At 36.5% G+C, this 27,444-nt stretch overlaps 1 protein-coding gene and 1 long non-coding RNA gene across 2 annotated transcripts in view; one reads left to right on the top strand and one right to left on the bottom strand.

Annotated features, from left to right (window-relative positions):
• Nucleotides 1-21,228, top strand: LOC125164288 (uncharacterized). The gene is made up of 3 exons (XR_007151711.1): nt 1-88; nt 2,737-2,822; nt 21,175-21,228. It is a non-coding gene; the product is annotated as an uncharacterized LOC125164288 (long non-coding RNA).
• The window catches only part of FZD3 (frizzled class receptor 3), a 104,168-nt gene continuing 94,859 nt past the window's right edge, over nt 18,136-27,444 (bottom strand). The window contains exon 8 of the transcript XR_007151710.1: nt 18,136-27,382. The gene's annotated coding sequence lies outside the window, so the exon portion shown is untranslated. The remainder of the gene's footprint in view (nt 27,383-27,444) is intronic.

Genomic DNA, 27,444 nt, shown 5'->3' with positions numbered 1-27,444 from the left:
GGTTGAAAATTCCTGGTCTAAACGGGGATACAGAGAAGCAGAGAAGCATCTTCTTCAGAGGAAGATGCAGAGGCAGGAAGATGGAGAGGTGGGTGGAAAGAGCCCCAAGGAAAAGGGCCGGCCCTGGTTTCCACCTCCTCTCTCACACCTAGATCAGTGCTGGACCTGACTTTGAAGCTGGGCCTTCCTCAGGGCGTGTTTGATCTCCCCATCCCTTCTTCTCTCTCATCCAGACACACACCCCCCCCTTATGACAAGAGCGCACTGTGGCTTAGAATTTACAGATATGAGCTATTCTAGGGAAACCTCAGAAAGGAGACCTCACTCCTGAGCAGCGTTATCTCAGCCGGTCTTTTTCCTCTCAGAGCCCCTGTTTCTCAAGGGATTCACACAGATGAAAACGCACATTTGTGAGTCACCGCGACGTCAGCTCAGAAGTTGTCCAGGGCTGGGTCAGTAGGAGTCTTAGGTGACATGGAGGGACAGCAGGAGCAAAGGCTGCCAGAAAGCCCAGCTAAGGCTTCCTCTGCCTTCCAGCCCTGTGCGCTACAGAAACAAAGGCAGGAATGGAGGGAAACTCCCTTTTTTGGGGAGAGGGAGGAACCTCTCTTTTTGCACTTCTGTATAGTGTGGTCTTATGGTTAAAGAAAGTGGCTATCTATGTTGAAAGCATCAACCATATAGAATCTAAATCTGACCATTGCCTTAGGCCTCTTCCCTTTCCTTGGAGAGTCGGATGGGGATGGCCCTGGAAAGCAATTTGAAATTGAGCCCCATAAATTCCATCTTATCTCATAACTTAACGTTTATTTATTTATTTATTTATTTATTTTAAAGTTTATTTTTGAGAGAGATAGAAAGAAAGAGAGAGAGAGAGAGAACGAGTGGGGAAAGGGCAGAAAGAGAGGAGACAGAGAATCCCAAGCAGCCTCCCTGCTGTCAATGCAGAACATGACACAGGGCTTGAACCCATGAGCCGCAAGAGCATGGCCTGAGCCCAACTCAAGAGTCAAACGCTTAACCACTGAGCCACCCAGGCACCCCTTATAACTTAACTTTTAATTCCAATATATACGCCTAGCTCTAGAGTTCTTACAAAGAGATGAAGAACTATGAGGAAAAGGTACTGTAGGGGGTTTGAAATTGGGATAATGTCAGAAACGAAGTTTCTGGATTAGGCCAGCCCCTTTACAGGAATAGGGACTCCTGACATAATATTCTTAACCACATGTTGTTTTCTTAGGGGTTATATTTCCTAAGCATCTAGGGGATTGGGGGGCAGGAATTACTCAAAAGAACAGAGGCTTTGTTTTGGATGACTTGGAGCAGACAATATCCCCATTCAAGGGATCAAGGTGCACTGGGCAGGGGTAATGGATTGAGGAAGAAAGAAATAGATCAAGTGTGAAAATTCCATGCCAAACTACCTCCACAAGCTTCCCCCAGCCAATCTGACCCTTTTCAATGAGAAGTGTGAACCAAATTGTTGCTTTGATGATTTTTCCACTTTTTTCTACTGAGGTGAACAAGGAAGCCTTATGGCATCCATTCATCTGCAATCCCACAGAAGGCTTCAGGCCAAAAGTGCATAACAAGCGCCTCCCCCCTAGTCTGTCAACAAGTGATGCTCATTAGGAAAGCTGGCTCAAAACTGCCCTGTCACCTCCCTAGAGTTAAACTTCGCCCACTAGGCCAGCTGGCAGGTGTCGGCGTACTTCCTGCAGGCCCGCCCCATGGCACAGGCAAGCTGCTGCAGACCAAGGGATTCTGGACCAAAGGGGAAGGGAAAAAAAATCGGGAGAAGTATTCAAAACCATTCCTCATCCCCCGCTTACTTGTCCATCTGTGATACGGAGGATTTACTCGTTGCCTAGGGGATTCAAGAATCTATGATGTGGGGAGGGATATTTACCATGTGTGCTTTTTTCTGGGTCCTACTTCAGACCAAATGAATCTAAATCTATGAAGAGTGGGCCTGAGAATCTGTTTTTTCATAATTTTATCCCTTCTATCCCCCAGGTGATTTTTATGCAAAGGAAAATTGGAGAATCTTTGTTGTAGTAAGATGAGCTCTTCTCTGAGGCTCAGGGAAAGTAGATTCTTGTCCTGGCTTTCCTTCATGCTAATTGGGTCTCAGTTTTATCACCTCTTGGGGTGGATCGGGGGTTAGCAAACTATGGCCCTTGGAACAAATCTAGCCCACTGCCTGGTTTTATAAATAAAGTTTTATTGGAAAACAACCCCACCTGTTTATGTGTTGTCTCTGGCTGCTTTTGTGCTACAACAGCAGAGTTGAGTAATTGTGATGCAGATTGTTGAAATTTGAGAGCCTAAAATATTCACCATCTGGCCCTTTACAGAAAAAGTCTGCCTGTCCCTAAATTAGATGATGTCTAGGGCCTTTTCCAACCCTGACATACTTTCTTTTTTTTTTTTTAAGTTTTATTTATTTATTTTTGAGAGAGACAGAGAGCACACTCAAGAGTGAGGGAGGCCCAGAGAGAAGGGAAGAGAGAGAATTCCAAGCAGGCTCTACCCTATCAGTGCAGAGCCTGATTCGGGGCTTGAATTCACGAACTGTGAGATCATGACCTGAGCTGAAATCAAGAGTGGGATGCTTAACCGACTGAGCCACCCAGGTGCCCCCCGACCCTGACATTCTGTAAAATAAAGTTAACTTCCCCCTCCACAGACATATTTACATTGTTTCTGTATCAATAATTTATTTTATTTTAGGCATGACCAGGGAAAGTGAGGGAAGCCAGAGATGAAAGAGGAAGAAGACAACCTTTGGAGACAGAACTAAGGGAATTCCAGAGAAAGTAGGTTCCTCGCCGAGTTTGCTTGTTCAGTTGTTTTAAACTGGCAAGGGGTCATCTAGTCTAAAACCATGAGGGGTGCCTGGTGGGCTCAGTTGGTTAAGCATCCGACTTTGTCTCAGGTCATGATCTCGCAGTTCATGGGTTCAAGCTCCGCATCGGGCTCTGTGCTAACAGCTCCAAGCCTGGAGCCCGCTTTGGATTCTGTATCTCCCTCTTTCTCTGCTCCTCCCCCCACTCGCACTCTGTCTCTCTATCTCTAAAATAAAACCAAACATTAAAAAAATTTTTTTAAACCGTGAAATAGATGAAGTTGGTTTGGGTGCCTAAAACCTTTGACCTGTCCTCATTCAAAGCATTTTCCCAGCACAGGCCTTCCAGCCCCAGGCTCAACCACTGTATTTCCTTCTGCCTCACAGAATTTCCGGTCTTTATCTCACCTATTCCAAAGTAAAGATGTTCATCTATAAATGAATCCAGTGAATCCATGTTGATGAGCTAATGAATGAATAAAAGAAGCTCACGCTCAAGTAGAAAACGGACTTTTTTTTTTTAATGTTTATTTATTTTTGGCAGAGAGAGAGAGACAGAGCATGAGCAGGGGAGGGACAGAGAGAGAGGGAGACACAGAATCCAAAGCAGGCTCCAGGCTCTGAGCTGTCAGCACAGAGCCTGATGTGGGGCTCGAACTCACAGACTGTGAGATCATGACCTGAGCTGAGGTTGGACGCTCAACCGACTAAGCCACCCAGGTGGCCCTAGAAAAAAGGACATTTTAACTGCATCTCTTTGTTATCTACTTGTTACCTCTAACCTATTAATAACCCTCAGTTACCTCATCTCCAGTAACCATCTCTGATGCTCCCCCTTGGTCATCTACTCTCATCGATACGCCTAGACTTCTTATCTCCATTCTTAGTCCCACCAGAAACGGGTTTTCTGCCTCATTCCTCTACCACAAGCATGTGTTTGAAACTGACTTGCACTTGCTAAATCAATGACCATCTCTCAGTCCTCATCTTATTAGACTTAGCAGCACTTTCCAACAGGAGAGTTGATTATGCAACCCCCCTGGAAAAACTTCCTTCCCTCGCTTTCCAGGACAACACGTTGCCTACCTTTCTGGCCACTTCTTGATCCCTCTTGCTGGTTTCCTCTTACACTTTCAACTTCTAAATGTTAGACTGTCCAGGTGAACCTCTACCCGCTATCTCTGGGTAGACAGTGTCAGGCTGGTGTCATCAGGGACTGGTTGGTGGTATGTGTGTGTGTTGGGGGTGGGGGTCCCCCTCAACATACACTCTAGAATTGGTGATCAGGAACAAAAGAATGTATATATAGCAAAATGATTACCACAATAAATTTAGTCAACATTCATCACCTCATGTAATTATAATTTTTTTTTCTTCTGATGAGAACTTTTAAGATTTACTCTATTAGCAACTTTCAAATGTACAATATTGTTAACTATAGTCACCATGCTGTCCATTACATTCCCAGAATTTCCAGCAATTTATTTTTAATGAATGATGACTCAAGTTTTTAGTGACGACTTTGTAGGTATTGACTCCACAGTTAAAGTCAATCTGGTTTTTTTTTTCCTTAGCTTTTTTGAGGTGTCATTTACCTCAAAAAGTCACCTGTTTAGATTTATAGGAAAGTTATATGAAGTTGTGCAACCATCACCACAGTACAATTTTAGAGCATTTTCATCATTGCCAAAAAAAATCTCTCGTGCCCATTTCCACTAATCTATGTGTCTCTATAGATTTGACATTTCTGCCCATTCCATAAAAATGGAATCATACAAAATGTAACCTCTTGCATTTTGCTTCTTTCATTTAACATAATGTCTTTGAGGTTTATTTCCACTGTATATAGTAGTAATTCCTTCCTTTTTATTGATGGATAGAATCTCATTGTATGGATATGCCACATTGTGTTGACCCATTCACCAGTTAACAAGGATGTGGATTGTTTCCATCTGGGGGACTGTTATGAATAATGCTGCTATGAACATTCACGTGTAAGTCTCTGTGTGGACATATGTTTTAATTTCTCATGTGCAAACACCTCGTAGTAGAATTCCTGGGTTGTATGTTAAATTTATGTTTAGCTTTTTAAGAAAGTGCCCAACTGTTTTCCAAAGTGTATATACCATTTTATGTTCTCACCAGCAATATATGAGGTTTCCAGTTTCTCCACAGCTTCATCAACACTTGCTATTATCTGTCTTTTTTAGCATGGCCATTTTGCTGGGGTATGGTTTAACTTGTAGGTTAACTGGAATTAGCCTAGTAACTGAGATTGGGCATCTTTGCATGTGTCTATTAGCCAAGTATACATCTTCTTTGGGGAAATGTCTCTTTAAATCTTTTGAACTTTAGGGGTGCCTGGGTGGCTCAGTCAGTGAAGCATCTGACTTCGGCTCAGGTCATGATCTCACAGCTGTGAGTTCAAGCCCCGCATTGGGCTCTGTGCAGGCAGCTCAGAACCTGGAGCCTGCTTCAGATTCTGTGTCTCCCTCTCCCTCTGTCCCTTCCCTGCTCACGCTCTGTTTCTCTCTCCTTCAAAAATAAATAAACATGAAATCTTTTGAACTTTAAAAAATTGGGTTGTTGGGGTGCCTGGGTTGCTTAGTCAGTTGGGCATCCAAACTTTGGCTCAGGTCATGATCTCACTGCTCATGGGTTCAAGCCCCACATCAGACTCTGTGCTGACAGCTTGGAGCCTGGAAACTGCTTCAGCTTCTGTCTCCATCTCTCTGCCCCTCCCCTACTCGTGTTCTGTCTCTCTCTCAAATATAAAATAAATCATAAAAAATAATTAAACATCCAACTCTTGATGCCAGCTCAGGTCATGATCTCATGGTTTGTGAGTTTGAGCTCCTACCAGCAAGGAGCCTGTTTGGGATTCTCTCTCTCTTCTCTCTGTCCCCCATCCTCTCTAAAAATAAATAAATAAACTTAAAAATTTTTTTTAATTAAAAATTGGGTTGGGGCGCCTGGATGGCTCAGTTGGTTAAGCGCTGACTTCGGCTCAGGTGATGATCTCGCGGTTCATGAGTTCCAGTCCTGCATCAGGCTCTGTGCTGGCGGTTCAGAGCCTGGGGACTGCTTCGGATTCTGTGTCTCCCTCTCTCTCTGCCCACCACCCCGCCCCCCCAACTCACACTGTCTCTCTCTGTCTCTCAAAAATAAATAAATGTTAAAAAAATTTTTTTAATTGGGTTGTTTTCTCATTACTGAATTGTGAGAGTTCTTTATATGATTTTCAAATATTTTTTTCCCACTTTGTGGCCTGTTTTCTAATTTTCTTAGTAGTGTCTTTTGGAACACAAAAGTTTTTAATTGTGGCAAAGCCAATTTACCAATTTTTATTTTATGGATTGAACACTTATTGGACAACTTTTGTATGGACAACTTTTGTTGTCACATCTGAAGATTTATATCTATGTTTTCTTCTCGAAGCTTTTTAGTTTTGTTCTTACATATTGGTGAACACTGTATTTTAGCTGAACATTTGTGTATAGTATGAGATTAGGGTCTAAGTTCTTTTTTTTTTTTTGCAAGTGGTTATCTACTTGTCCCAACATAATTTGTTAAAAAAGAAAACCTATCCTTTCCTCTCTTGAATTTTCTTAGAACCATTGTTGAGAATTGATCAACCATGAATTAAAGATTTTAATTGCTGTCTGTCTATCTTTGTACCAATACCACATGGTCTTATTTATTGTGGTTTTTTAAGTTTTGAAATTCAGTAGTGTGAGTCCTCCACCTTCATTCTTTTCAAAATTGTTCTGATTATTCTAGATATATTATATTTCCATAAATTTTAGACTCAACTTGTCATGTTTTACAAAAGTCCTGCTAGAATTTTGACAGGGATTACATGAAATTTATAGATCCGTTTGAAAAGAATTTCAATCTTTTTTTAAATGTTTGAGAGAGAGAAAGAGTACATGCAGGGGAGGGGCAGAGAGAGAGGGAGACACAGAATCCAAAGCAGGCCCTGACCTGAGCTGGAGACAGACGCTTAACTGACTGAGCCACCAAGGCACCCTGAAAGGAATTTCAGTCTTAATAATACTGAGTCTCCCAAACCATGAAGATGGATTTAGCTCTTCACGGTTTTGAGATCTTCTTTAGCTTCTTTTAGCAATGTTTTGTAGTTTTCAGGGTACAGGTTTCACAATTCTTTTGGTAAATTTATTCATATTTCATTCTTCATGATGCTGTTGTAAATGGACTTTAAAATTGTATTTGGAAATTGCTTATTGCTAGTACATTAAGAAAATAAATGATTTTTAAAATATTGATCTTGTATTCTGTGACACTACTAAACTCATTTATTAGTTCTTCGTAGGTTTTTGGGTGTAGATTTTTTGGGATTGTCTCCATATACTGTTGTCATATGCAGATAAAGACAGTTTTCTTTCTTCCAATCTGAATTCCTTCAATCATTTTCTAGGCTTTCGTACTAGTCACAACCTTGTACAATGTTGAAAGAGGAAAGAATAGACATATTTGCCTTATTTTCAATCTTAAGGGAAAAGCATTTAGTTTTTTATGATTAAATAAAGTGTTAGTTGTTCACAAATACTCTTTATCAAATTGAGGACATTCTCTTCTGTTCGTAATTTACTAAGAGTTTCTACCATGAGGGGGTGTTGGACTTTGTCAAGTGCTTTTTCCATATTGAGATGCTCATGTGACTTTCGTCCTTTTGTTCATAATACATTGCATCTGTTGATATTTCAGATGTTAAACCAACATTGCATTCTTGGGATAAATCCCACTTAGCCACGATGCATATAATTATTATATATAAATATTGTATATACAATATTTTATAATATTGATGGATTCAGTTTGCTAATATCTTATTAAAGATTTTTTCATCTATGTTCATGAGGTATATTGGTATATAGTTTCATTTTCCTGATGTCTTTGTCTTTGATATTAGGATAATAGAATGAATTTGGGATTGATCTTTCTAAATTCATTGTTGGTTTTTTTTTTAAGTTTATTTGTTTATTTATTTTTTTTTTTAAATTTTTTTTCAATGTTTATTTATTTTTGGGACAGAGAGAGACAGAGCATGAACGGGGGAGGGGCAGAGAGAGAGGGAGACACAGAATCGGAAACAGGCTCCAGGCTCTGAGCCATCAGCCCAGAGCCTGACACAGGGCTCGAACTCACAGACCACAAGATCGTGACCTGGCTGAAGTCGGACGCTTAACCGACTGCGCCACCCAGGCGCCCCTATTTGTTTATTTTTGAGAGAGAAAGACCATGGGAGCAGGGGAGTGGCAGAAAGAGAGGGAAAGAGAGAATCCTCAGTAGGCTCCACTTAGTGCAGAGCCTGATGTGGGGCTCAATCTCACAATGTGTGAGATCATGACCTGAGCCAAAACCAAGAGTCAGATGCTTAACCAACTGAGCCACTCAGGTGCTCCTCATTGTTTTGTTTTCATTTTCATTTTCATTTTCATTTATCACAAAATATTTTCTGATTTCCCTTGTGACGTCTTTTTAATTTGTGAGTTATGTAGTAGTGTGTTTCATATAGAAAATAGTTATTCAAGATTTCTTTCTGTTAATGATTTCTTATTTAACTCTGCTGTGTTTGAAGAAAATACTGTGCATTCTTTCAATCCTTTTACACTAATTGGGACTTGTTTTATGGCATAGCACAGAGGTTGGCAAACTATGACCCGCAAATCAAATCTGGCCTGCCACCTGTTTAGTAAACAAAATTTTATTGGAACACAGCCATGCCTGTTTATACATTATCTCTGACTAGTTTTGTGCTACAAGAATAAACAGGCACAGCTGCAGCAGAGACTGTATGGTCCACAAAGCAAAAAAAAAAAAAATTATTTTCTGGTCACTTATAGGAGATGTTTGCCAATCTTTGCTCATAGCATATGGTCTATTCACTAGAATGTTCCATGTGTCCTTGGAAAGAATATGTATTCTGTAATATTTAATTATTTATTTATCTATTTATTTTTAAGTGTTTATTTTAACAGAGAGAGAGAGAGGGAGAGAAAGAGAGTGTAGTGTGCAAATGGGGGAGGGGCAGAGAGAGAAGGAGAGAGAGAATCCCAAGCAGGCTCCATCAACACAGAGCTCCATGCTAGGCTCAATCCCATGAATCATGAGATCATGACTTGAGTGGAAATCAAGAGTCCTTTGCTTTACTGAGTTCCTCCGGTGCCCCTGCAATATTTAGATCACATATTTTATATATGTCAGTTAGGCTGAGGTGTTTGATAGTTTTCTATATTGTCACTGCTTTTATGTCTAGTTGTTCTACCAGTTACTAAAAACTCCAAACCATTACTGTTGAATTGTCTATTTCCCTTTTCATTTCTGTTAGGTTTAATTCCATGTATTTTGAGGTTCTGCTTTTAGGTATGTATACATTTATAATTGTTACATTTTCCTCAGGTATTGACACTTTTATTATTATAATAATTCTATTATTATAATAACAATATTGATTCTCTTTGATTAACATGTCTGGTGTTAGCATAGCCACTATAGCTCCCTTATGGCATATCTTTTTTCATGTTTTTACTTTCAACCCATTTGTGTCTTTGAATCTAAGGTATACCTGTTGGAAAGAGCAGATAGGATTAAATTGCTTTTTTGTGCAGGTTGTTGGCTGATAGCTTTTGAGGGAGGATTTATCACATTCATGTTAATGTAATTATCGATATGGTTAGCGTTACATTTGCTACTTTGTTACTCCTTTGTTATATCTCTTGTCCTTCTTGTTCCACTATTCTCCCTTTACTTCCTTCTTTTGTGTTAAAGAAAAAATTATTTAGAAGCCCCTGGGTGGCTCAGTTGGTTAAGCGTCTGACTTCAGCTCAGGTCGTGATCTCGAGGTTTGTGAATTCAAGCCCCATGTCAGACTCTGTGTTGTCCATCTCTGCTCTCTGCCTCTCCCCATCTTGTGCTCTGTCTCTGTCTCTGTGTCTCTCAAAAATGAATAAACATTAAACAAGTTTTTTAAAAAATATGTAGTAGAACATGCTAATGCCTATTTTTATTTTTTTACTGTATTTTTTTACAGTTATTTTCTTGCCATATGGATTTTCTTTTACGAGGGATTATAGTATGCATTATCAGAACTACTTAAAATTAATACTAATTTATTGCTAGTATAGACTGTTCATTCCAATGTAGCTCCATTCCCTTCCCCCTCCTTTGTGTTTATTGTCATATATGTTGTCATATTATCATATATTAGTATATAAATATTATAAATCCAACAAATTTTAAATCTTCTTAAAAAAATGTTTATTAGTTTTAAGAGAGAGACAGAGCATGAGTAGGGGAGGGGTGGAGAGGGAGGGAGACACAGAATCCAAAGCAGGCTCCAGGCTCTGAGCTGTCAGCACAGAGCCCAACATGGGGATTGAACCCACCAACTGTGAGCACCCAGGCGACCCTAAATCCAACAAATTTTAATTATTGTTTTATATAATAAAATTATTGTTTTGTGTAATAAAACATATAAAATAAAATATATTTTTATGTTTATAATATATAAAATAAAATATTTTTATATTATATAAAATTATATAATAAAATATATAAAACATAATTAAAACTTGTTGGATATAAAACAATACTAATACTATAAAATAATTAAAATAATTAAAAATAATTAGAAAAGTAAGAAAGTGTTTCCCTGAGTTCTATGAGCTGCCCTAGCAAATGAATCAAACCTAAGGTGGAGGTCATTGTGTGGCCGGTGTGTCAGAAGCACAGGTAATAGCCTAGGGCTTGTCACTGGCATCTGAAGTGTGGTTGGGGGCGGTCGTATAGGACTGAATCCTTATCCTGTGGAATCAGATGCTACCTCTGGGTGGACAGTGTCAGAATTGAGTGGAATTCTTGGACACCCTGCTAGTGTCTGAGAATTACTTGGTGGTGTGTATGGGAAATAGCCTCCCCCCACCCTGAATATGGATCTAGGAAACTTAAAAAACATATGAACCCACATATTTACCATTTATCCATTTCCTCCTGTGTACTTGAGCTACTATCTGGTGTCATTTCCTTTTGGCCTAATGGGCTTCCTTCAGTATGATTTTTATATAATCCAGTATTTTGACTGCTTTCATTGGGAGAGTCATTAAAAGTATGTAGTCTTCCAGCTGCTCAAAATGCGAGTTCCCCATTTACTTTCCAATCCACTCCACAACGGCTTCTCTCCCACTTCTTTTCAATAACCTACATATTGTAAAATCATGTCGTCTTCCTTAGTCATCATCTTATTTGATCTTTATCCATCATTTGACCAGTTGAACTATTCCCTCCTCTTAGAACACTTTTCTCTCCTGGCTTCCCTAACATATTCCCTTGATTTTCTTCTTAGCTAACTGGTCTCCCCCTCTCAGTCCCCTTTCCTGACTTTTTGTGCTCTACACACTTCTCTTCTCTATCCACTTTTTTCCAAGGTGATCTCATATAGCCTGATGGCTTTAAATCCCATCTACACCTTGATGAGTCTCAAATTTCTATCACAGGTCAAAATCTCAACTGGAGCTCCAGACTCCTATCTAACAGCTTACATGGCATCTTCACTTGGATAGCTAGTAGTGTTACCTTAAGCTTAACCTGTCCAAAACAGAACCCTCTAACATCTATACTTCTTCCAGTCTTTTCCACTTCGGTGACATCATAACCTACCTAGCTGCCCTGGCTAAAAAACTAAGAATTATCTTTTATTCACCCCTTTTCCTTATCTATAACATCCAGTGTATTGGTCTTATTGACTCTAACTTCAAAAGACATCTTGAATCTTCCTTTATTGTCCATCTCTGCAAAACCATCTGCATGAAAGTCACTATTATCTCTAACCCATACTAATTCAACTGCTTTTTTATTGGTTTCCCTGTGTGAATTCTCAGTCCTCATAATCCATTTTCATAAAGCCACCAGAATAATTTTTTTAATTAAAAAAAATTTTTTTTTCAACGTTTATTTATTTTTGGGACAGAGAGAGACAGAGCATGAACGGGGGAGGGGCAGAGAGAGAGGGAGACACAGAATCGGAAACAGGCTCCAGGCTCTGAGCCATCAGCTCAGAGCCTGATGCGGGGCTCGAACTCACAGACCGCGAGATCGTGACCTGGCTGAAGTCGGACGCTTAACCGACTGCGCCACCCAGTCGCCCCTAATTTTTTTAATTTTTATTTATTTTTGAGAGAGAGAGGGTGCCTGTGCCTGCGAGCGGGGGAGGGGCAGAGAGGGGGCAGTGAACAGAGGATCTGAAGCAGGCTCTGCACTGACAGCAGAGAGTCCATGAGGGCTCGAACTCACAGACTGTGAGATCATGACCTGAGCTGGAGTTGGATACTTAACTGACTGAGCCACCCAGGTGCCCCCAGAATAATTTTTTATTTTTTATTCATTTTTATTTAAAAAATGTTTATTTATTTTGGGGGGGGAGGGGAAGAAAGAGAGGGAGAGAGAGAATGCGGGGCTGGAACCCATGAATCGAGAGATCATGACCTGAGCCTAAGTCGGATGCTCAAGCAACCGAGCTACCCAGGACCCCCCCAGAATAATTTTTTATCTTATTTATTTATTTATTGCATATAAAGTGGCACATTTATTTATTTATTTTTTCAATATGAAATTTATTGTCAAATTGGTTTCCATACAACACCCAGTGCTCATCCCAACAGGTGCCCTCCTCAATACTCATCACCCACCCTCCCTCCCACCCCCCACCAACCCTCAGTTTGTTCTCAGTTTTTAAGAGTCTATTATGTTTTGGCTCCCTCCCTCTCTAACCTCTTTTTTTTTTTTCCCTTCCCCTCCCCCATGGTCTTCTGTTAAGTTTCTCAGGATCCACATAAGAGTGAAAACATGGTATCTGTCTTTCTCTGTATGACTTATTTCACTTAGCATAACACTCTCCAGTTCCATCCACATTGCTACAAAAGGCCATATTTCATTCTTTCTCATTGCCACTACAATTGCCATTGTAGTATTCCATTGTGTATATAAACTGCAATTTATCCGTTCATCAGTTGATGGACATTTAGGCTCTTTCCATAATTTGGCTATTGTTGAAAGTGCTGCTATAAACATTGGGGTACAAGTGCCCCTGTGCATCAGCACTCCTGTATCCCTTGGGTAAATTCCTATTGCTATTGCTATAGGGTAGCAGTGCTATTGCTGGGTCATAGGGTAGATCTATCTTTAATTTTTTGAGGAACCTCCACACTCTGAATAATTTTTTAAAAGAAAATTATGTTAATCACTTAATTAAAATGCTTCAATGCACCCTTTTGCATTTTGTAAATTTTCAAAATGTTTTTTATTTTTGAGGGAGAGAGAGAGTGAATGGGGGAGGGACAGAGAGAGGGGGCAACAGAGGATCTGAAACAGGCTCTGCACTGTCAGCAGAGAGCCCGATGTGGGGCTCTAACTCACAAACAGATCATGACCTGAACAGAAGTTGGACACTCAACCGACTGAGCCACCCAAAAGGCCTGAGCGCCAAAAGGCGCTACCACCCTTTTGCGTTTTGAACAAAATCCATTAATTTTTTACTAAGACTTTAACCCCCTGCCTATAGGAAAGTTATAGCATTTATTATCTTAATATGTTAATTTTTTACTTATTGTCTGTTTCCTCCTTTTGCACTCAACATTCTGATTACAGGACTGCCACAGAACAACTGCCTGTTTTGTCCCCTACATAATCAATTAATTCTTTCACATTCCATAAAGTTCTCTATATGCCCGGTCTTCATGGCAGAAGTAAGTTCTTCCACATTTGTGCTTACATAACACTTTGAGCACACCAGTGTTAGAAATCTCATCTCCTCACTGGAGTGTGAACTTTGCAAGAGTATACACCATGTCATTTTCTTCTTTGAGTTCCTAGGGTCTTACTACTTGGTAAAGAGTAGGTAAACAAATGAGTATTTGCTGAATAAAAGAATGAATTAATGCATGCTATTGAATGCTCCCAGAAACATGAAACATCATTTACTAAAGTAACTTTCATAAACGGACAAGAAAAACACTACAAATATGAACTTGGCTCTGAAAAAAACAACTAAAATTATGATCGCTAAAAGTCTTATAAATTTGGCATGGTTCTGCAAAGGAAATTAACAGTAAGTAGAAAAAAAGAGAGGAAAGGAAGAATTTTTAAGTTTAAATGATTTAGTTTGTTCTCCTCTGGATTTGCTAACAAATTTAAGTGCTGTAGCAATGGCTCCAGAAACAAGCCAGTATCTGGCGGCCATAGGACCTAGACAATCTTTGGAATTTTCAGAATGCTTATTTTCACTCTGAGAATGTGAGGGACTTATCTCCTCGTTGTTATGGTAAGGGCTCATTTGGAATTGACTAAATTTATGGCCAAGGGCACCTGTATTACCTCTGCCTTCAGGAACTGCCTAAGAGTTCCTTTAAACTGGCTCAACCATGCCTGATCTGTTGCCAGAGAACACCCCTTCTGCCCTTTTAGCCACCAGGACATTTGGGAAACCCGAAGTCTGCATGTTGGTATTAGTGTGTGAATTTATTCCCCATATTCAGCACTTTCTAACAAATCTGGTGCCAAAAAACTCTTAAAATAAAAAATATACCTACTTCATTGATTCACCTCATGTGACATGTTTAAATGCTTCAATTGTATTTATTACCGTACAGTAGCTCATCTAATATTATTTGAAGTTGATGAACTATTAGCCCCTTAGGGTGTTTAGTTTTGAGCTGTCTACAGAGATAGTGAAAAGGGCTCAGCATAATTCTTCAGCTGCAGAATAGTAGATAGTGACTAATCAATACCTTAGCAAAAAGCTTTTGTTATTTTTCAAAAATTTTTGAGTTCCTGCTTAGCTTAAAGAGAGAAATAGACAGCACGAGTTGGTGAGAGGGGTGGGGGTGGGGGGGAGAGAGAGAGAATCTCAAGCAGTCTCCACACTTAGTATGGAGCCCAACGCAGGCCTCGATCCCATGACCCTGGGATCATGACCTGAGCCAAAATCGAGAGTCAGACGCTCAACAGACTAAGCCACCCAGGAGCCCATTTTGTTTTGTTTTGAATAAATCAATTTGCATATAACCCTCTTGGTGCATGGAGTACCCAGACCAGGTGATAAAGCTACGTTTCTTAACCTTTTGGCTCCTTGCTGCACCTGAAAATCTTGATATTTTTCCAAGGCTTATTCTTCTGACAAATGGGTGGGTATGCTCGTGGGAATGTGGAGTATATAAAAACATATACTTGATTAACAGGGAAAAATGAACAGCAGAGTTTTAAAGAGGAGGAAAGGATGGAAGAGAGGATAAGAGGAATGGGAATAAATGAAAATGAAAAATAATGGAAAAGATGAAGACGAAAAGAGAGAATAGGAAGAAAGGCACCAGGGAGTGACTGCTCTTATTACTCAACACTTCCAACCTGTCTCCACCAACCTCAACAGTCTGTTGCAGGCAACTCACCAGCTCTCTGAAGTGCTTCTGATTCTTAATGGACTCCTTGAGCCATTTTCCATTACTTGTTTTTTCACTGCCTACACTCTGCAGATGTGGGGGTATGAGGCTCAGTTTATTAGTTTTTGATTCCTGCTATAACGAATTACCCTAAATTTAGGGGCTTAAGCAACACAAATTTATTATCTCTGTAGGTCGGAAGTCTGACATGGGTCTCATGGGGGCTAAAATGAAGATGTCAGTAGTTTCTTTCTGGAGACTTCAGAGGAATATTAATTTCCTTGTTCATTCTGGTTGGCAGAATTTAGTAGGACTGAGATTTATGTTTTCTTGTTGGCTGTCAGCTGAAAGCCATTCCTAGCTTTGAGAGGCCACTACATTCCCTCACTCATGGTCTCCTTCCTCCACCTGTAAAGCCAGCAACAGTGGGTTAAGTCCTTCCCATGTTGCATCTCTCTTACACCTTCATCCTTTTTCACCTCCCTGCCCGCAGCTGGGAAGAGTTCTCTGCTTCTAAGGACTCATGTGATTAGACTGGGCCCACATGAATAATCTGGGATAATCTCTCCATCTCAAGGTCTGCAATCTTAAATTCATCTACGAAGTCCCTTTTTCCATGAAAATAACACATTCACAAGTTCTGGGAATTGGGGGCCATTATTCTGCTGACCACACTCAAAAGTCTGGGGTGATTCTGATTGTTATTCCTGGGAACTTTAGAAGAAGGGGAATGGAACAGGCAAAATGTATGGAGCACATTAGCAGGGTCTTGTTTTCATGTGAGAATATCAAATTAGGAAAGGCAAAACAAGAACTGAAGGATTCCTGGGTAAATGACATTTACCAAGAGTCTCTTCAAAAATAATTCTAATAGGTTCTTTAGAATTAACAGAAGGAAAAAAACAGCTAGAAAATGAATGGGGCATTAATTACAGAATTTTAGAAGGGACCTAAGATCACTTAGTTCACTAATTTAAAAAATTTGTTAACCTTTTTGAGATACAGATTTACATGCAGTTTTAAGAAATAATACCCATACCCAGTTTTCCCCAATGGTAACATTTTTTTGTAACTGTAGTACAATAGCAAAATCAAGAAATTGGTATAGATACAATTCATCTATTTTATATAGATTTCACAAGTTTTACAAGCCCTCATTTCTGTGTATAGTTCCCTGCAATTTTATCACATGTGTAGATTCATGTGACCACAGCCATAGTCAAATTGTAATGTAATTTATAAAGTTGGTTCTTTGAGCTCTTAAGAGTTCTGTCTAGATGATTCAAGGATGCTGTAGTGAAGAGATAAAAGGACTAGGTCAAATAATTAAGATTTCAGGCACTTTCTCTTTTAAAAATCCTGCTTTTATCTGTTTTACGTACTGAGACATGTACTATTTTATTTGATGAAATGATCCCATAGCTAAAAAACAATGGTTTGGTCTATGTATTTGCCCCAGCACATACACTATGATTAGTACTCAAACTGTTAATGATCAAAATTTGTGTAGTTAGCTAATGATCACCATAAAACAAAACACTCAAAAAAATTCTTCCCTAATTTAGCAGTCACAAAACAATTTAGGGTATTTTCCCATCTTTATTAAATATTTGGTTCACCTTAGAAATAAACTGTCAGGAGATTAAGAATTTTATTTAGTTCATTGCCTGGCACACAGTAAATGACCAATCAGTGCCTTAGAGAAATATCTGAAATTGGCAAACATTAGAGTTTGAACAATTGATGGACATGTATATATGCATATCTTCATCCTTCAATAATTGGAGGGAGATCATTAAAAAAAAAGTGCTCCATTCTTCTGTGATAAACTTAATACAAGTAATAGTGTACAGAATACAGTGTATATTAGATTCTTCACTAGTTTTATAGAATCTGGAGATACGTGTTCAGTTCTATGGAAATTTTAAGAGGAATATTCCTAACTGTAGTCTTTTGGAAGGGAACAACTAGGATCTGATAGGAAGTCATGGAGAAACTGGAAAATAGGACATGTTTTGCTTATAGAAAAGATTTGGAGGAAACAACATATCTTTTCTCCAGTGTCTAGCAAATAATCCTGTGAAAGAATTACGGTGTATCTGTAGAGTACTACCAGTGTATGAAGGTAACAAAGAAATACATTTTCCACCCAATATACGCAAGGCCTTTTACAACAATTAGAGTTTCCTCAAAATGGAATGGAAGGCCTTACAGAGTAGTGAGCTTCCTGTTACTGAAATCATTCCAGCAGAGGCTTATAAAAGATAGTTTTGAAGAATTTTTGTGCTGGCTTGGAAGTTAGACCTTATGATTCCAAAGGTTCCTTGGAACCAAAGGCTGTATGATCCAGGCAAGAAACTCTAATGATAATAGTTTGAATCCTGGTCTGCCTTCCTGTGCATGAAAAAAATCAACTGATTTGTTAATGTGAGTAGGATTTCTAATTAGAAAACTGATACAGATACTTTTCAATTTTATCAACAGATATGTATTGAACCCCTATTATGTGCCCAGTAGTGTTATATAAAGAGAGATCAGTCTTATCTATATTGACAAAATAAGTGTGAGAGAAAAGGATATGATACTGGACGGTTTTTGTTTACATATTTCTATATTCCAGAATAATGTGAATTCTATGTTATAAATGAAAAATATTAGTAATATTAGAATATAAAATATGAAACCCAATTGAAAAATAGTGTAATATGTTAATTAAGTAGTCTAGAAGGTGATACAGAAAATTATATGCAATCAGATACTAATGACAAAATAGAGAACAAATTATTTAATTTTATTAAAAATTTCCAATTTATAACCAAAATATACAACCACTACATTTAAAATCAGTTTGTACACTCACAGTTAAAGTGCTAAGTAAAAACATTTACAAAAATGGACATCAGTCTACTGTAAACAAAATAAATCTACAAGAGCAGAGTGCAAAGCACATCCAGCTAATGTGAAAGTACAGTTCATGCTCTAATCAAGTGCACCTGCCCTATACATATCTCAATAACAGTAACTTTCCCACTCACTCAGAAATGAACAATTTTAAATACATAAAAAAAGAAATGTGAAGAACTAATACCACAAAATACAAGTCTTTAGCATAAACACTAACTAGATGCTTACATGATAAAAGCAAGATTAAGATTTTAGAATCAATTTTAGAATCACCATATCAATTTAATTCAGAATAGGGTGTGAAAACTAAATTGCTAAGTGCCAGCTGTTTAAAAATAATCGTTTTTTTTTAATAATGAAAAAGGAATATCGTTTCTACCTTTTTATCTCTTGAAAAAAGGAGAAGGTGGTGTCACTGTCAATAAAAGTAAAATGAGGAAAGCTATTGTCTATAGTATCAATGAGCAGAGCTGGAAGATAGACAGGACTAGCTGGGAGGTAGAGAAAACTGAGGCTCGAACACAGAATCTTAACAGTGTGGGTGACGGACATCTAAGATGCTCCTGACACAGCTCTTGAACTGAAAAACACAGGATCAGCAAGACCCTGACTTCAATGACCCAGAATTACAAATGACTAGCTCCCCTCCTCAAAGTCACTGAAAATATACGGCACTTTCAGACATCACATGCATTCAGAGAAAGAGCAAGAGATGCTTAAGTTAGGTCACTTAATGGTATCTCTTGCCTCAAAAGAATCCAATCAACACTATTTCCATTTTTGTTTTAAAGCTCAATATTCCAGTTGATAGTAATTTGTGCTAATAGCAATGTGTTTGTCTTTAATGCAGATTCATCTTTAAGCAGGTTACAAGGGCTATAGTGACTAACACACTTGAATACAAATTAAAGCAAATTTCCTTCTTCCTAATGCTTGAATATAGATTATACTTCGGAAGTATTGATAAGGAAGACTGGGGATAGAAGGCAGGTAGGAAGGTCTTGAGGAATGTAGCATTAGAGGAATAGGCCAGATGGAGAGTGTGTGTACCTGGGCAGGGCTCAGGGTATCTCCTAGAAAGAAGTATACCAAGTGATTACTGAGAGATCTAAGTCAATTTTCCCCATCATAAAAGTATAGTCAAAACTGAGACACTAGATTAATATGAAGTGTACCAGATCAGCTCTTGTTGGCTAATGTGTTGCCCTTATTATTCATAATATTATTTATATGAGATGTAGTGTGAGTTTAGAACAATCCAATTTATAACCTCTTAGATAATAGCTCTTCTAAAATTCTGGATTTCCTGTGTAGGAGATTCATATTTTTTACATGCATTTTTAAACCCATATACTTTGATTCTTATAATTTGAAACATAGGTATAAAGAAAATCTTTAAATGGCATTTTAAGGCAAATCTGTTGACTCTATAACATAGTAGTATCATTTCAGAATGCCTACCAAGAAGATAAAATTCTATAGCTAGCAAAATTTGAGTCCATAGTAGATATGGAAGGGGGGGGGGACTTATTTTGCCTCTAATGATATTTACATACTAGTCCTTTGATATATGATAATATCCCAGGTTATGAAAGTTTTTATATAACTTCCATATTCCCAAAAGGTATTTGCTTTCAATTACTAAAATCATTTTGACTAAATATCTTTAAAACTAGGCAATTTAACTACAAAACAAAGCAGAATTTTCTTGATGGACCTATGGTTATCTATAGTTTGAATCTCCTTCGTAAGGTCTCTGATAGGTTAATAAGAGGAATTAGAATGGAAAGTTAATATATTTATTCTAAAACACCTTTTGTTTGATTGTTTCTTGAATATATATTATGAAATTGCAAACATTTGATCACTCTTGATGAACAAAACCAGCAATTTCACACAGTTCAGGATAATACTATCCAACTATGATGACATAGTATAAATCTCTTTAAATTGTTCTTTCTGAGAATCAGGCTATCTAACAAAGGATTTTCTGCTGAGAGGACCATAATAACCTAATACACAACACTAACAAAACAAGACAAAATAAAGGCTTACCAAAAAAATTTAAAAAAAAAAGTTCACATTAAATAAATTTAAGCTTCAGGTATCACAATATTATAGAAAACAAAATAACTCAGAACTATTATTAGTTGTAGACACATATATTTATATCAACAATCCCCTAAATTCACTATCAGATTAAAATACAGTAAAGTCAGTATTTTCTTGAACAATTTTAAATTAGAAGAAACAGCTTCCATAGCTCTTCCAAATAAAAAAAAATAAGACAATTTAATAGCTTTTGAGTGTCAAATGAACTCTTCTTTCTGGGTTTCGGAGAAAGCAGTGGTAGTGGTATTATCTTTATCATACCAAAGTAAATGTCTAAACTGCAGTCACTCCTTCACATATGCAATACTTTGAAACTTCAATGAAGAAATAAAACTCAAAAATAAAATTTGGCGTTTGAAAACAGAAGCAGAAAAGTTGTTTGAAGTTGGTGTTAAAGATATGTGAAAGGGAGTAATTCTAGAGAAGTTAGTTTTTTAAAAAGATGAATGATAAAGAATTCAGATTTACTCTGATAAGGTAGAAATAGCACCTGATGACAAAAGAACTTCCAGACTAATATTTTCAAATCAGAGACCCCTTTTTATAATTAAAAAATAATTTTAAGTTCACATATTTAAAAAATACAGTATTTTCAAGTACATATTCACCTCAGTTCAATGCAAAGAACTTTTTTGTTGATCTTGTTCCAGAAATATAGAATCATTTCCTATTAAATGTTTCTGCTGACAAGAGTAGTTAGGGAAAAACTATGTGAGGCAGAGGCTAACTAAGGGAGTGAAGGAAGACAACTCTAAACGTCCTTTTCAAAACTGGGGAGGGGAGAAGTAGGTAGAAAAATGGTGGATGGATAAATATAAATTAAATCACACTAAGATTATCTGCTTTATCTTCTAGAATATCCTATTATCAAAACCCAGAAAATCTTCAATGAAATGTTTGGACCTCAGATTCAAGTTTAACAAGTGTAATAACAAAACATGCAGAGCCAGAGAACTGAAAATAAAGGTCTGGTGTTTGTTGCTGTTGTTGTTGTTTTTCTTTACAGGCAATCAAAATAACACTGTAATATAGCTGTGTCTGAATGAGAGAAGCTAGTCATCTCATTTAATTTCTGAAAGCCAGGAAAGTTGAACCATTGGACTGACCAAAGACAAGGAATCAAGTATAGCCAAAGACATCACACCATCTTCCAACATCAACCTTCCATTATTCTTCTCTACCTAGCCAACACCAAACCCAATACCTGGATTATAAATCTATAGACCAATGTGTTCAACAGATTGATATGAGCTAATGCAGACAATTAGAGAGAGGCAGTGATCTCTAAAAGTAACAAGTAACTTCCTTGGCTCTTCCCTGGTTCTCAGAGAGCACAATTAAATCTGTAAGAGAACTCTGCTGAGACATGGAACTAATGCAATCTCTATTTTATTAGACAGTTAAGGAGGCTTTATGAAAACATCTTCTGCATAGCCAGAAAAAAAAAAACTACATTTATCTCTAACATTTTAAAGTAGGACAATGCTCATGGCAATCTGGCAATTACACTTATTCAATGAATCTAAGAACATTTTAAGAATAATTGTTAAACAGAAAAATTTCAATCCACTTCTCGAAATTCCTTTTACATTTGATAATTATATTAATGTTGGTAAAAGCCAAGAGCTTTTTAATTAGCTATATGGGCCAGTGCTATCACCGCTTTGCTCACTAATTTTATCATGAATACATTTTGTTTAAAGTTAAGGCTAAATAGCTATATTCATATTTAAGAGAACAAAGACCACAGAATTTTGTCATTTTTCTCCTATATATCAGTTTTAAGGTGCTTATGTTAGTGCTTTAGGAGACTTTTCCTATGGAAGAAAAAAAAAGGTCGTGTCAATTATTTGTAACCTTTCTTTTATTTTTATTATCTGTAATATAATTTCCTCCTTAAAATTACTCAAAATTATAAGTGGAAAACAAAGTTAATAACATAACTGAATCCTAGCAATTTAAGCATAGATTTCATTAACAGTACTGGCTGAACTAGTAAATATAGTTCATGGGAAGAATAACAAGAATAAAAGTAAGCCAGAATAATGATTACAAAATGGTCAAGCGACACCCAAATTACAGGCAGGTGGAATTTGAGATACTACCTAAACTAGTCCCCTGTTTCTTCACATCTATTCACAGATGATAAAACCTGAGGTCCCAAGAGGTAAAATTCTAGTTACAAAGCTCACTGAAAACAGAGGCAATACTAGAAACCAGGTCTCCTGACTCAAAATTCTGTGGTATTTAAAAAATAACATAATGTATTTTTACTAAGCATTAGGGAAAGAAATCTGCCAATTCTGAAAAGAGAAAATTATGAAGCTCTAAAGCTTTTTAAGTCAATAAGCACAAGACAATTAAAGAAATATTTGCAAGTTAGCAATATAAACAAGGTGACATATAACAAAAACACCAGGGCTACAACAACAATAAAGTAGTTCACCCTACTTTAGGAAATATAAAATAATAAGTTTAAAAATATCACTGTCTTATAAATACTAATATTACTAGTAAATGGTAATCATCAAAATAATGGAACACCGAATCTTCAAAATCTGAATTATTACAAGGTAAAAAACTTATTTATCAGGAAAAACTGGTAACAGTAGCCAATAAAATGAAAATAAATTAACAGCAATGATAGCATACCAATGAAAATGTCCAAGAAAGGACATAATAGATTTCCTGAGATAAATAATTATTAAAAAAATAATAATCTGAAGGGAACTATTCTTTAATGCATTTATATAGATGGAACTACTTTCTTTTATAGGATGTAATGTACTGCTGTGGGATTTGACTAAAATATAAGTGAAACTTTACTTTCTTTTATCTTTATGGCAACAAAATTTTACTTTCTAATTAGAGATCACAGAATAGGAAATATGCTTATTAACTTAGTATATTACATCTTTGTGAATCCAATAGAAATGTCTAAGAAATGGCTGGTTTTAGGTAGACCTTAGTATTTTCTATCCTAGAAGATTTTGGATCCTGGGAGAAAATTACAATCCTATTTCAGTTTGACTATTAAAGAAGTATAGGATTAAAATTAAGTTAGAAAAAAATCCCAGGAGACTGTTTACAGTCAGATGAAGGGTACGGGATGCTTAGTCTCCCTATTCCTTTCCCTAAACCCATACAACTGGAACAAAAAAAGAGAATTAGTTAAATTATGAAGAGATGTCAACATAATTCTTTTCATATAAAATAGAAATGATACAAGAATAATGTATAAATGTGGCTACTAGGAAATAAATGAATATAAACACTTTTTCTTATTTTAGTCAGTTGTAAAAAGGTATAAAAGAAATTAAAAGAAGGATGAGTTCCTTTGTAAATCTAGGTTCCATAAAAATGCTCTTTTGTGTGTTGATGTGCGGAAAAGAATGGAGAAATCCTTACTTTATGTAGGTTTAAAAAAATTATATATACAAACATACAATTAAGATAATTTTAAATAACTTAAAATTTCAAGTTTTGCCATGATGAATATCAGCAAGTTACAGCTATTACCTTTTTAAAACTTGTTCTTAATCAGAAAGAAATAGGCACATGAAAGTCCTCAAAGAAAAGTTAAAGGGCCTATACTCTTCTTTGTATTTTTCTTACAAGTTTCAGTGAAGTCAAGCTCATGTACTTACATAATTCCATCAAAAGAATAATATAATGGAGATCTCAAACTTGCTGTTGAGATTGACCTGCAAATTTAATTGTATACAATTTGAGAGCACACACTGGCTATATATATATACTCAAGAGCTAGCACAGTTTCAGGACATACCTACTCTTGAAAAAGAACCTCATTTTCAAAAAGTTAATTGGATTGTTGATTTAAAGATTGTACCAAATTGTATCAAGATTGTACTGGTCTAATTGCCTATTTTGTTGTTGTTGCTAACTACTACTGAAGACCATATCCTTGTTTTCTACAACCCCCAAATTCTAACAAAAACAAATAATATCAGAGCAATTTACAGGTTAGAGAGCATGATAATACATGTTATCTCATTTGTTCCTTACAACCAAAGTCCAGTGAGGTAGGTTTGGGGCTCAACAATTAACTTATCCTCATTTTACACTGAAGAAATTGAGACTAAATGACCTGTCCTGTTCACATCATAATTATGGGTCTCTGAATTCCAAGCCTAAAGGGATTTTCACTGCACTAGATGATGAAAATCATCCAAGTGATAATACAGGAATATACCTTTGGCATGTCAAAAGCAGTACAAATATCATCATAATGAAATTTTGGTCTGTTACTGTTTTCTAAGCTCTGGCCACCATTTTCTAAAAACATTTTAAGTAGTTCCTTTTATATCACAGGGATATAGCCTCAACTAAGATAGGTATAATTTGTTATATCCAGCTCTTATCACAAAGAAACTAATGAGGTAGGCTAAAATGTAGGAAATTTTTCTAATTTAAAAAGATTTTTAGAATTTTCATACATTTGCTCTAAAAAGCAGCAGAAAAAGAAAATCACTACTAATAAAGGTTTACTTGAATATTTGTTTACCCAACTAGTATACAAAGATTTAATTTCACATAAAGCAACAAGAGCTTAAATACTTCTAAGAATTGGTGTTCACCTTTTAAAATTAATATCAAGTTTTGGTACAAGCTTATGTAAATATTTCTTGTGTAAGTTATGTATTTATTACTTGCCACATGTTATTCTGGTAAAGCAGAGACTTCATTTCATTCAGTTTAAATTTAGATACTTTAAATTCCTTTGAGGTGAGATTCTCACTACTAAGGGTAAATGTGAGTTGCATAACATGAGTTGTTCATTCGTAAATATTTATTGAAAAACCTACTCTGTACTTAGCCCTGTGCTAGTTGTTATTAATCAATTGTTCTTTCAAACCAATTATTGTTTTGAGCTTAGTATGATCTTTTGCTTTAATTATTGAATAAATTAAACACAGTATTGCTCAAATCAAAGTACTTTTTGAAAGCTCTTGATTATATATTAACATCTTGGAGAAACTATTATTTTCGCAGTTGTCAGCTGAACAAATAAAATACTAAACATTATCACATGCCAATCAAAACACAAATTAAAGTTAAACATATGGTAAGAAAGCTGTCTCGACTTGTTCAAGTTGGTTTAAGGGAACTGAGACTTTGAAATTGCTGGTTTGCTATAGTTCTTTAACAGTTTCTTAAAAATATTTCTTAATTTAAAGCACCAGTTTGATAAATAACCTGACCCAAACTAAATACTGTTATTTAAAACAATGGACTAATGATATTAAGTAAATTTCATGGAGCAAAATTAAGATACTGAAAGTAAATGAAAGATCAATATAGCATTTACATATATGCCAACAGAGAGTTTAACAAACAAGAGAAATGAATATATAAAAATCAGGAAGCACAAAAATTAAGATTTTCATAGGGATGTGCATTTAACTGTCTACACTTGGCCTACTTGCACAAGAAAATCAATTAACATTTTGGCAATTGATAATATAATGCAGATGGCGATGGATGACAACATCTTTGAGCTCAAACTGGTACCTTCTATTTTAACTTCTTATTTTTGTTTCTGAATGTTTGTTTTGGTCTTCTCATGCTGTTCTCAGGAGAGATTCTCAGAAAAAAGCCTTATGAATTATTGATTTATTGTATAAACGAGTTGTTCTAAGTCTGGCCTTCAGAGAAATGGTTTACTAATTGTCAGTTATGAGGGAATTTCAAATTCTGCGTATCTTGAGTATGAACTCCAGCTCCAAGGAGGAAGACAATAAAGACAGAGGAAAAAGAAAAACACTTTGGGGCTAAATGTTCAAATATGTCCTATAAAGAGTCAATAATAAACAATAAGATATATGTACTTTGAAAGAAATATGATATACAAATTATTATCAGAAAACTGACTTTTTTTGCATGATGAAGCCTTTTTTTCAACACCTAATTTCTTGGTATTTTTGTTTTAAAGGAGAGAGAAAAAAGTACACATAAACACATGTCAAGGAATGTACAATAGTAGCCCTCAAATCTCTTAAATCCTTAATCTTAATCCTTTATATTTCATAATGCTTTACAGTTTTCAAAGAGTTTTGTATGATTTTTCATTTGATCCCTATTCGACAACTTTGTGAGGTAGGTACTTCTCCTCTATCTTCATTTATAAACAAGGGAACTGAGGCTCAGAGCAGTTTACTTGTTAAAGGTAAAAAACTGGCATATGGCAAAGCCAGGCCTCTCTAGAGTCTAGAACATTTTTCAAAGTATGATTCTTGCATTACCTGTATTAAGAATTACGTGTGATATTTTTAGAACTCAGGTTTTAAAGTCCTACCACCTTTGACTTACTGAATAAGAAACTTTAGGAGTGGGGCCCCACATTCCACATTTTATAATGGAAAATAAAGTGGAGAACAATTGCATATCAGGTAATGATATATAAAAGCACAATATTGAGTCCGCCTAGATATTCATGTGATATCATATGATGCCATATGCTATCAGGGGGCAATTTAGTTCAAAACAACCCGAAGTCTGGCTGCAGATTAGAATAAAACATAGAAAACTTAAAAAAAAAAAAAACACCTACAAATTCTCCTCTGAAAGAGAGGAAGGTGTTGGGCATCAGAGGTTCCCCAAGTGATTCTTGTCTAGTTAGGGCTGAGGACCACTTGTTTAAATACACTTTACTATAAAACACATCCACCATTTTCCAGAATTTTTCTTTCCCTTCTGATCAATTTCATGCCTAATAAAGTTCATGGTTTTATTGTAAATTATTTAAACATTACACAACAGAATGTCAAACATTTTTGAATTGATATTGGTAAGACTAAAAGATACTTCACAGCAAGACTAATCATGCTTCATTTAGTTACAATGGTTTCCAAATACCTCAAATTAATCACCACTTTGGACTTATGTTATATATATTTCAACTGTAAGGAAAGAATGATCCAGAATCTGAAAATAAGAATGTGGGGGCAGAAAGCTGTAGTCTAGTGGCTCCTGGGCAATGCAAATGCAGACAATCAACTCACTGTTAGGAGGGGCCTGGTGGCTTTGGCAAGATCACATCTCACTGTAGAAAAATACAACAATGAATGTAGAGAAAACATTTTGCCATTTTGTAATTGTGGTTCC

Source organism: Prionailurus viverrinus, chromosome B1, assembly GCF_022837055.1.
Source record: "Prionailurus viverrinus isolate Anna chromosome B1, UM_Priviv_1.0, whole genome shotgun sequence".
NCBI classification, from domain to species: Eukaryota; Metazoa; Chordata; class Mammalia; order Carnivora; family Felidae; genus Prionailurus; species Prionailurus viverrinus.
The sequence above is the reverse complement of the archived record's forward strand: the minus strand, read 5'-3'. Positions and strand labels throughout refer to the sequence as shown.